Source organism: Mesoplodon bidens, assembly GCF_964165515.1.
Source record: "Mesoplodon bidens genome assembly, chromosome: 9".
Classification (NCBI taxonomy): domain Eukaryota; kingdom Metazoa; phylum Chordata; class Mammalia; order Artiodactyla; family Ziphiidae; genus Mesoplodon; species Mesoplodon bidens.
Window position 1 is genome coordinate 93,384,898 of NC_138166.1, and position 11,591 is coordinate 93,396,488.

Sequence of the window (11,591 nt, forward strand, 5' to 3'; positions counted from 1 at the left end):
CCAGAGGTCAACATCCACGGCAGCCAAACAAGTGAGGCACCTCGATGTCCGACCCAGCCGGTCCTTCGGATGACTCGAGGCCCGGCCGGCATCTGGCTGCACCACTTGTGAGACCCCCAGCAAGACCCACCCTGATGGGCCCGGTCCACCAAAGAACCATGAGAGAGAATACAAAATTGTTGTTTTAGGCCACGGAGTTTCAGGGCAGTTTTTTCCACAGCAGTAGTCATCTGGAGGATTTACCCTGCTTAACTAGTTTTCACAGCACCTATCACTGCCTGATAGTATATAAGCTATTTGTTTACTGTCTTTTTCTCCCTCTTGTTTTTGTTTACTACTGTACTCTTAACACTTGAGAGCAGTGCCTGGCATGTAGTAGGAGCTCAATAAATATTCTCTAAGTAGATGAATGAATCCAAAGACATTTCCCCCCAAATCACAAAGCAATAATCAATGTGATTCTATTCGTTCTCAAGAGGCTTAACACTGGGTCATCCTGAGCATAAGTTAGGGCATCAGATGTGGTTGTATTTATTCACTCAACAGCCATTTATTGAGCTTCTATTATGTGCTAGGCCCTAGAAATAAATCAGCGAACCAAAGCAAAAATTCCTGCCCTCATTCTAGTGGGGGAGCAGGCAATACTATAAATAAGGAAAGAATACCATATAATAGAAGGGGATAAGTTGCAAGGAAGAAAAATAAAGCAGAAAAGAGGGAGAGAGAGAGTCCTGGGGTCTGGCCGGAATGTTATGTAAGGTGGCCTGGTGTATTGGTTTGCTAGGGCTGCCACAGCAAAGCACCACAAACTGGGAGGCTTAGACAACAGAAATGTATTGTCTCACAGTCCTGGAGGCTGGAAGCCAAATAAGAGGGACAGACTCTCTGCAAGTATTTTGCAGTTTAGAATAATGTAATATGGTTTTAAGTTAATAAAACAAAAACTGAACAATGAGACAGTACAGTAACAGAAGGAGATGAAAAGGGTGGTTGCAGAGCTCAAGAAGTCAATTGAAAAGGAAAATACGATGATATTATACTAGATATAATAAATAAATTGGAAAAGAAAAAAATAATCATGGCTGAAAATCAAATTAACAGCATGGAGGAGAGACTTAAGATAAAAGAAGTCGAGGGAAAAGACACAGAGATTGAAGCAATTAGAAAGAATGTGATAGATACGGAAGTCAAAGATGTTCTAACTTAAGGACAATTGATGTCCCTTGTGTACAGATCTCAACAAAAGGAACTTAAAATTATTCCGAGATATAATATAGATTTATTATAAATTTATAAATATACATTTCTCTGACTTGAATGAAAACTTAAATATGAATATTGAAAAAATCATGTATATGTCAGGAAATTTTGTTTTAGTATAACCAACATTGACATATCTGTTTAAGATTCTGAGTGTCAAGATTTAAAGGAAAAAAATTTTTCAGGGAATTCCCTGGTGGTCCGGTGGTTAGGACTCCACACTCTCACTGCCCAGGGCCACGGTTTGATCCCTGGTTGGAGAACAAAGATCCCACAAGCCGAGCGGCGCAGTCAAAAAAAAAAAAAAAAAATTTGTTCAAACGTTCTGGTAGAAGGAAAAAATAAAAAAAGATCACTTTTAAAGGAGGGAAAAAATCAAGCTGGTCTCAGACTCCCCTTACAGCAACATTCAATGCCAAAGGACACAGAGTTGATCTAAAAAGATCTGAGAGGAAAACGTGTGACTTAAGAATGTCACATTCAATCAAACCGACATAGAAGAAACAGGCAGACACTCTCAAACGTGAAATAATTCAGAAACTATAGTCACTTCTTTAAAAAAAAAAAAGTATTGATGACAAAATCTAGCCAAGAGATGAGTCAAAATAAAGAATTCTAGAATAGGGACATCACATAGTGGAATAGATGGTAGGCACTGAATCCACTTAAAGAGAGAAACAGGACTAAAGGGAAAAGCAGTATAAGCAAAAACTGGGAGTGAGGAGAGGGGAAAAGGAAGGCAACGAAACAGTATTAATCACTTGATCTCTTATAGTTTGGAGTAAATCAATTCTATTTAAAACTGAAATGTGATTTCAAAAACTAGTGAATTCAACCTCTAATGGTTATCATAATTCATAATTATTTTTAGGCTTAGAAGATTATTTTAGGAATTAACATCTCTTAAGGTGAAGAAACATTTATCTTAAGTTGAGCAATTTCTTGTTTCACTTTCTTCTTTAAATTCAAAAAAAATTAAATAGACTTTCGATTTAAACCAGTATATATGGTAGAGTGCATTAGCTTCCTAATTCTTCAGCTCCCCCTGCATCCATGCGCTTTCCCTGTAACTTTAGAGTTCTTCTCAGTAGAGGCTGGATATTTTTACCTGCCCTAGTGATGTCTGGGTTGGCCATGTGTATCAGTCAGGTTCCAATCAGAGAAGCACACCTGGCATGAGTGGAGGAAGGGGGCAAATGTTTTCCTGTGCCAGATAATAAATATTCTAGGCTTCAGGAGCCACGTAGTTTCTGTCACACTTACACAACCTGGTCATTAAGCAGCCACAGATAACATGTAAATGAACAGGTGTGTCTGTGTTCCAATTAAACTTTATTTACAAAAACAGGTGGCAGGCTGGATTTGACCCTGAGCCGTACATAGTTTGCCAACTGCTGGGTTAATATGTAAGGAATTTACAGTGGAATGAGACCTTACATTTGGGGAAGTGAAGGTCCAGGAGGGAAGCTGGAAGATCACAGATATGTCACTTATCAGTCAATCTGAAACCCAAGCACATCCAACCACCAAAAGGGAAGTGCAAAGGGAAAATTCATGGGGACATCAATGTGGCAAGCCATGGCTCTAAGCGGCTGCTGCTTCTCTGAGTCTGCTGCCCAGTGACTAGTGGTGGACCTGAGGCCAACAGGATCAGCAGTTGGGAAGAAGAGCTGAAAGAGGGGTGGAAGAGGCGAGGACAAGACAGAACCGACCAGCACTTCTCTGTGTCTGTCATTGCATCTATCTGACTACGGTGACCTTCAGAGAGTAATGTCTGGTGCTTTGTTCCTGCCTTTCAAACCTCATGTAAATTCCTCTTTGGGCCAGCTCTACAGGTACAGGGATTCTGGGAAATGTAGTTCCAATCGAGCCTATTTGACACAATACAAACCACCACAGTCCACCCCTTGTCAACTTCACATACATACATACTTCTTTGAATCACATTTAACCTCCAAATAAACACAATAGCAAAATCATGCATTCACCTAACGTGATACAATGATCTTTTATACAACCAAAACACATTAGCCCTCTTTCCAAAATAGAGTACAAAGCATACAGTCTCTCTACCCATCTTTGGGTGATGTTCATTCCTCTTCTAGCTCATTCCCTCTTTGAGATCCTGTAACTTGAATACTTAAATATAAAGTTGCCTTATTAGCACATTTCACTTAGATGGTAAGGGAATAAGACAGAGGGAAAAAAGGAAATAAAAAAGTTACACAGTCTAAGTTAAAGCAATGCAGTTCTGTTTGTTATGATTTCTATTTTTGGAGAGGAGCTACCTTTAAGGTTTTACTTCTTAATAGTTTTGTTCATCCTGGATTTACCACCTTCTTCTTTTTCTCCCTTAAAAAAGGGGAATAGGGAATTCCCTGGTGGTCCAGTGGGTAGGACTCCTCACTTTCATTGCTGAGGGTGTGGGTTCGATCCCTCGGGGAATTAAGATCCCACAAGCCATGTGGTGAGGCCAAAAATTAAACAAACAAACAAACAAATAAATAAAAAAGAATGTCAAACAAACAAAAATTAGATATTCAAAAGACACAGACCTACTAGAGAATGGACTTGAGGATACGGGGAGGGGGAAGGGTAAGCTGTGACAAAGTGAGAGAGTGGCATGGACATATATACACTACCAAATGTAAAATAGATAGCTAGTGGGAAGCAGCTGCATAGCACAGGGAGATCAGCTCGGTGCTTTGTGACCACCTGGATGGGTGGGTTAGGGAGGGTGGGAGGGAGGGAGACGCAAGAGGGAGGAGATATGGGAACATATGTATACATATAGCTGATTCACTTTGTTATAGAGCAGAAACTAACACACCATTGTAAAGCAATTATACTCCAATAAAGATGTAAAAAAACATTAGATATTCAAATACATTCACATACTTATAACTACTACAGTCCTCATTTGTGTAACTTGTCACATGATGTAGCTGGTATTTAAAACTTCCTTCTCCTCTACCAATTCCATATCCCCTTTGTCTTCAGCAAGAATCTCAGCTGGTTCTTGCCTGACAAGGTGACCCAAACCTTCATTACTGAAGATACTGTGACATCAATAATCCTACCTGAATTGCACTGTAATTTTCCATGAACTTTAATCACAGGACATAGTAGTTCTAAGAGGCGCCCCTGGGATCTTCTGCTTCCCAGACCTCCTCCTCCTCACCCACATTGTGAAGCGGCCATTCTACAATTCTATCAAGCCAACTCCTTCCAGATAACGGGGAATCTGCTCAGACCAATGAATTCCATGAGTAGGAGCCAACTGTCTCACTTCATTTGCAGTGAAATGAATTTCTGGTCAGAGCTGTTGCTGTGTGGAATAACTCAATGGTGGATAAGGCCCTCTGTAAGTCCACAGATGGTTGTTTTGGCAGAAGCATTGTGGGCAGGAAAGGAAGATCTATAACCAGAGTAAGCATCCTAATAAGAACAAAACTCTGCCCCTCCCTTGGTGGAAGTGGCCCAATGTAACCAATCTGTCGCCAGGTAACTATCTGATCACCCTGGAGAATAGTGCCGTATCAGGGCCTCTGTGTTGGTCTCTGGTGCTGGCAGACTGGGCACTTGGCTGTGGCTACAGCCAGATCAGCCTTGGTGAGTGGAAGTCCATGTTGCCGACCCATGCATAAACTTTATCCCTGACACTGGGCAGTGGCTGGAGTGGCTGGGGAAGGAGGCTGACTGACATCCACAGAATGACATGCTGTCCACCTGATTATTAAAATCCTCCTCTGCTGAGTCTACCCTTTCATTTCCATTCAGAGAAACCTATTTGCCTACCTGTTCTCCAGACCTCCTTGTCATCAATTTTCCAATCATGGTTCTTCCAAGTCCCTGACCATCCCTCCAAACCAGCAGCCACAGCCCATGAATCGGTGTAAACCCATACCTCTAGCCATTGCTCCTTCCAGGCAAGACAAACAACCAGACGAACGGCTCAAGTTCTGCCCACTGGGAAGACTGTCCTCCATCACTGTCCTCCAGATCTCTCCACAGTGGGATTGTAGCGCTGCATCTGTCTACGGCACGTGGCAAGGTTATCAGTGAGGGTGTTTTCGCCTGCAAGGAACACAATATCCAACTAAAAGTGGCTTATAGGATAAGGGACACATTCCAAGAACAACATCCAGGGGCAGAAAATGCAACGTGGTAAAACTCTTTTTAAGAGTAAGTAAAACTGGGCTTCCCTGGTGGCGCAGTGGTTGGGAGTCCGCCTGCCGATGCAGGGGACACGAGTTCATGCCCCGGTCCGGGAAGATCCCACATGCCGCGGAGCGGCTGGGCCCGTGAGCCATGGCCACTGAGCCTGCGCGTCCGGAGCCTGTGCTCCACAATGGGAAAGGCCACAGCAGTGAGAGGCCCGCGTACAGCAAAAAAAAAAAAAAAAAAAGAAAAAGAGTAAGTAAAACTGTCTCCAAAGCAGGGCCTCTTCCCTGAGCAAAGACCACTTGGAGAGCAAATTCAAAAACAAAACTGGGTCTCGGCAAGAAAGGAGGTAGGAGGCCTGTGAATGGACATGAACCGTGAACAGGGTCTGCTCAGAAAGGTTAGCTCCTGTTCTATCTGGTTGGTTTGTTGTTTTTTCCTTTGTACTTGTCTATAAGGCTTGAAGTTCTTGTTTTATTATGGTAAAAACACATGACATAAAATTTATCACTTTAACAACTTTTAAGTGTACGGTTTGGTAGTATTTATGCACATTGTTGTATAGTAAATCTCTAGAACATTTTCATCTCTCAAAAATGAAATTCTATACCCATTGAACAACTCCCTTTTCCGCCCTCCCCCGGAAACCACCCTTCTACTTTCTAAGAGTTGGACTACTTTGGATACCTCATATAAGTGGAATCATATGGTATTTGTCCTTTTGTGTCCAGCTTATTTCACTTAGCATAATGTCCTTAAGGTTTGTCCACCTAGGAGTATATGGCAGGATTTCCTTCTTTTTTAAGGCTGAATAATATTCCATTGTGTGTGTGTATCAATCACATTTTCTTTACCCATTCATGCATCAATGGACATTTAGGTTGCTTCCACCTCTTGGCTACGGTGAAAAACACTTGGGTATACAATTATCCCTTTGAGATCATGTTTTCAATTATTTTGGATATATGCCCGAAAGTGGTATTTCTGGATCATATAATAATTCTATTTTCAATTTTTTGAGGCAACTCTATAATGTTTTCCACGGTGGCTATACCATTTTACATTCCTACTAAGAGTGCACCAGGTTTCCAATTTCTCCATATCCTCACCAACACTTGGGGGGTTTTTTGGTTTGTTTGTTTGGTTTGTTTGTTTTGATTGTGGCCATCCTAATGGTCATGAGGTGACATCTCCTTGTGGTTTGATTCGCATTCCCCTGATGATTAATGATGTTGAACATCTTTTCATGTGCTTGTTGGCTATTTTCATGTCTTCTTTGGAGAAATGTCTATTCAAGTCCTTTGCCCATTTGTTAATCAGGTTTTTTGGTGGTGAGTTGTAGGAGTTTTTTATGTATTCTGGATATTAATCCCTTATCAGATATATAGTTTGCAAATATTCTCTCCGCTTCTGTATGTTTCCTTTTCACCCCCTTGATTATTTCCTTTGGACTTGAAGTTTTTATAATTGAATATATCATCTTAAGGGAAGACTAAGAAGCTGTCACAGATCAAAGGGGACTAAAGAGACAGGACAACGAAATATTATGCTCTGTCTTGATTGGGTTCTAGAACAGGAAAAAGACATTAGTGGAAAAACTGGTGAAATCCTAATAAAATCTATATTTGAGTTAATAGTAGTATATCAATATTAACCTCTTAGTTTTGACAAATCCACCATGGTTATATAAGACATTAACATTAGGGGAAGCTGGATGAAGAGTATATGAGAACTCTCTGTACTATCTTTGCAAATTTTCTGTAAATCTAAAACGACCCCCCCAAATATGTATATATTTATATAAAATTATAAGTCATTATCTAAAATAAAATAAGAAGGGATAAGCACTTACCCTTAAGGTTGATAAGAAGATTAAATGAGCTGGTGTCAGTAAAGCATTCACACAGGGCACACACCTAAAAGGTCAATAAATGCAGGTTATTATAATAGTTGTTACATTACCTCTAAATTCCCTTCTACCTCTTGGATTCTGTGAACACTGCTACTTGGTGGCAGGGTACATACACACAACTTCCGTTTGGGGAAAATTAAGTTGCAACACAGTTCCACTTGCTGGTTTCCTACTAAATATAACATACAGCAGTTCTGTTTCACCCACTCCGTTTTCTTCTTTTAAGACCACAAGAAAGATTGCCGGACTAACACACAAGTTTTGAGAATGTGAAAAGCTCTTTGAAAAAAACTTTAGAAGATTCTACCCATCTTTTCCATCTTCTGCAGGCATTATCCCTCTACCTCAGCCCCCTTTTCTTTTTCTTCCTTTCTTCCTTTCTTTCTTCCTTTCTCCCCTCCGTCCGTCCGTCCGTCCGTCCCTCCCTCCCTCCCTTTCTTTCTTTCTGTCTTTTATTTTCAAACTCCTTAGAGCTGGAGGGCAATGTCTTCCTTTCCCAAAGAAAAGCTCTCTAAACCTGCAGTTCCCAGTCTTTTTAATGTCACAGATCAAGTTAACTTTCTAAAAAAGGGAAAGGGGGCCTCCCTGGTGGCGCAGTGGTTGAGAGTCCGCCTGCCGATGCAGGGGATACGGGTTCGTGCCCCGGTCCGGGAGGATGCCATATGCCGCGGAGCGGCTGGGCCCGTGAGCCATGGCCGCTGAGCCTGCGCATCCGGAGCCTGTGCTCCGCAACGGGAGAGGCCACAACAGTGAGAGGCCCGCTTACCGCAAAAAAATAAAATAAAATAAATAAAAAATAAATAAAAAAGGGAAAGGGCTGTGGGTAGTTTACAGTTTTCAATTTGTTATTTAACTTATTAGGGAGTTTTTGTTTTCAAATCACTTTTACTATCACCAACATTTCATTAAAATGCCAGCAAAGGAAAGAGCAGTTTAACATCCAAAATGTAAGAGCGGCAGAATCTCAAAATAAAGTGTCCTTCCAAAAAATCATAGGTGCCAGATTACTCTGTTATGTCAAAAATGTTAAAATAACAGAATATCCTAAAAAGAGTTAAACACAAAGAAACACCAACGTAAAATGTTATCTTAAGATACCACACTGCGTCTTCATTTTTAGACTGTGAACATTGCGTACAAGTAAAAGAGGATATATAATGTGTATATACTATACAGTTTAAAGAGTAGTAGTAAAATACACAGCCATGAACCCACCACTAGTAGAAAATACAGAATATTCCTAACACTTTGGAAGGCCCTGGGTGGGCCCCTCTTCCTCTCCTGTTTCCAGAGAATACCACCTCCTTAGTATTTAGTAATCGTTTCCTATCTTTTCTTTATATTTTACTACCTACATCTCTATCCCTGAACAAGGCATTGATTAGTTTTGCCTGGCTTTACTGTTTCTATGAAAGGAATCATATTGTGTGTGACTTGCTTTTTTTCCACTCAAAATCATGGTTTTTCTTGATATAAGTTTGGCGTTTGGGCATCTATATCCTGCAGAGTTTTACAGAGGAGCTGGGAAGTCCAATTCACTTACACAGCGGTCATGGCTGACAATCCAGTTTCGCCCGTGCACGTGGACAGAGGGAGCCAGGCTCAGAACACCCTCAGCGTGCTCTTTGGGGTAAGCCGGGGGCTTCTATGGGCCAGACAGGCCAGGGTCCCTAATGTGGGCTGCAGGGGCTGGACATCGGCTGGTCACTTCACTCGAGTGGCACAACTCTAGGCTCTGATCACCACCCAGCACTCAGAAAATCCTCCACAAAGGTGCTGAGAGCAGGCAAATTTCACAGCCCACCGAAGTATGGGCTGGTCTTGGAAACCACGCTCTGTGTGTTAATAAGCTACTAGGTTAACATCCCTGCACCCCATCTCCTTCACCGCAGGTAAGGAGAGGCCCAGGAAACTTTCCTCAGACCTCTGGATCTCTCTAAGAAAAGATCCTGAAGATACCAGCCCCTAGTAATGCAAACTCTCATGCCCTACATAAGACCAAAAGAGTCAAACTTTTGCATTTAATAAAATATCCAGGTGACTTGTATGCACATTCAAGTTTGAGAAGCACTGGCGTAGATCCTTCATTGTGTGTGTGTGTTTTTAAGTGAACATTTTTACTGAAGTACAACACATATAAAGGAGGGCTAAGTCTGGGAAAAGAATCTGAAAAAGAATAGATATATGTACATGTATAATTGAATCACTTTGCTGTACACCTGAAACTAACACAACATGGTAAATCAACTATACTCCAATATGAAATAAAAAGTAAAAAAAAAATAGGTGAGGGAGATTAAGAGGTACAAACTTCCAGGTGCAAAATAAATGAGTCATGGGTATGAAATGTACAGGGTGGGGAATACAGTCAAAAACTTTGTAATATATTTGTACGGTGATTGATAGTAACTAGACTTATCATGGTGATCATTTTGAAACGTATAGAAATATTGAATCACTATGTTGTATAACAGGAACTAACAGTGTTGTAGGTCAACTGTACTTCAAAAACAAACAAACAAACTCACAGAAAAAGAGACCAGATTTGTGGTTACCAGTGGCAGGGGATGGGGGGAGGGGGGATTGGATAAAGGCAGTCAAAAGGTACAAAATTTCAGTTATAAGATAAATAAAAATTAGGGATGAAATGTATAACATGATAAATATAATTAACACTGCTGTATGTTATATCTGAAAGTTGCTAAGAGTGTAAATCCTAAGAGTTCTCATCACATGGAAAAAAATTTTTTCTATTTCTTTAATTTTGTATCCATATGAGATGACGGATGTTCACTAAACTTATTGTGAAATCATTTCATGATGTGTGTCAGTCAAATCACTATGCTGTACACAAACTTCTACTTGCTGTATGTCAATTATATCTCAACAAAACTGGAAGAAAAAAAATGCTAAGTCATAGGAGTATCATTTGATGAACTATCTATCACAAAGTGAATCCACTGGTGTACCCAGCACCCAGGTCAAGAAACAACATTGCCAGCACCCTAGAAGCCCTCTTTCCCACATACCCTCCATAACCAAACCCCTGCTCACCAAAGGTAACCAGAACTCCAGTTACTAATAGCATAAGTTAATATGGTCCATATGTGTTCTCCATATAAGTGGAATCATCTTGTATGTATTCTTTTGTGTCTGGCTTCTTTTGTTCAACATTATGTTTGTAAGATTCTAAACCCTTCACTAGGAGCCCCAGCTCCCCACTGTGTACCTACACATTGTATACTGGTGGCTCTCCAGGTTCCTGCATCTCTCATCTCCAGAAAACTGTCATAATGTGAAATAAAATCCCTTTATTCAAATAAATATTTACTGAGCATCCAGACTATGGCAGGGATTGTGTTAGGGGCTGAACCCCAAAGTGTGTTGCCAAACTGAGGCTTCTGTTTCAATGGGGCATCTTGCCTGAGTTGTTTGGGGGAATGTGGAAGATTCACACTGGTATGTGACTTCAAACTTTGAAAGAAATTTATTACCTGCCCTAAAAAACACCCCAAACTACAGCTTAGCACACAGTTACCAAGTAGCAGTGGGGCTTCTCACTTAGGTGCATCATAAAATCTAGGTCCCATACGTTTCTGGCCCAGTTATTTCTATTTTTCTTCAAATGTGATTTGGCTACTATTGGGATTCTCCCAGCTATAAGTTCTAACTCTTTCAAAAAACTTTTGGCACTCGTGCTTCGGGGCCTTCAGAAATAAATTATGTACAGATACTCACCCCTGGTTTCCCTGGGGACATTTGTGGTTCTTAAATCCTCTTTTCTAATTAGTTCACCCCAAGCATTGCTATGAGACCAACAGTCAGTCACCTTCTGTCTGGGCGTCAGTTTTCTCATCTGCAAAGAGAAGGAAGTGTACTACATCAGAGGTGTTTAATCGAAATCCGTGGATTTGCTAGGGAATCCACTAATCCCTGGAAATGACATGGAAGATTGTGAATGGGTGTGTCTTTGGTGGAAGAGAGTCCGGAATACAACAACTACCCCCGCACTAAATTAAACACCATCATGGGGTCCCCAAGAACCATTTTAGCACTTAATATTCTGCAGTCATGTGGCTCCTTGTGTCAATAGAAGGGCTTGATTTTTGCTTAGTGTCTGGCTCCAGCTGAATCTCAAACAGAAAAGATGGCCTTGCTTTTTAGCTTCTGTAGATTTTTCTGCCTTAACAGAAAGGATACTGTAAAATTGCAGGGCCACGCAATAGCATCTCTCTCTGATCTCTACAGGTGAGAT

General features: G+C 40.9%; 1 long non-coding RNA gene across 1 annotated transcript; it reads right to left on the minus strand.

The window, feature by feature from the left end:
* Nucleotides 1-5,149: 5,149 nt before the first annotated feature.
* Nucleotides 5,150-11,183, minus strand: LOC308623079. Its single transcript, XR_014016734.1, has 3 exons — nt 11,075-11,183; nt 7,277-7,340; nt 5,150-5,337 (listed from the first exon to the last, which is right to left on the minus strand). It is a non-coding gene; the product is annotated as an uncharacterized lncRNA (long non-coding RNA).
* Between the last annotated feature and the right edge of the window lie 408 nt (nt 11,184-11,591).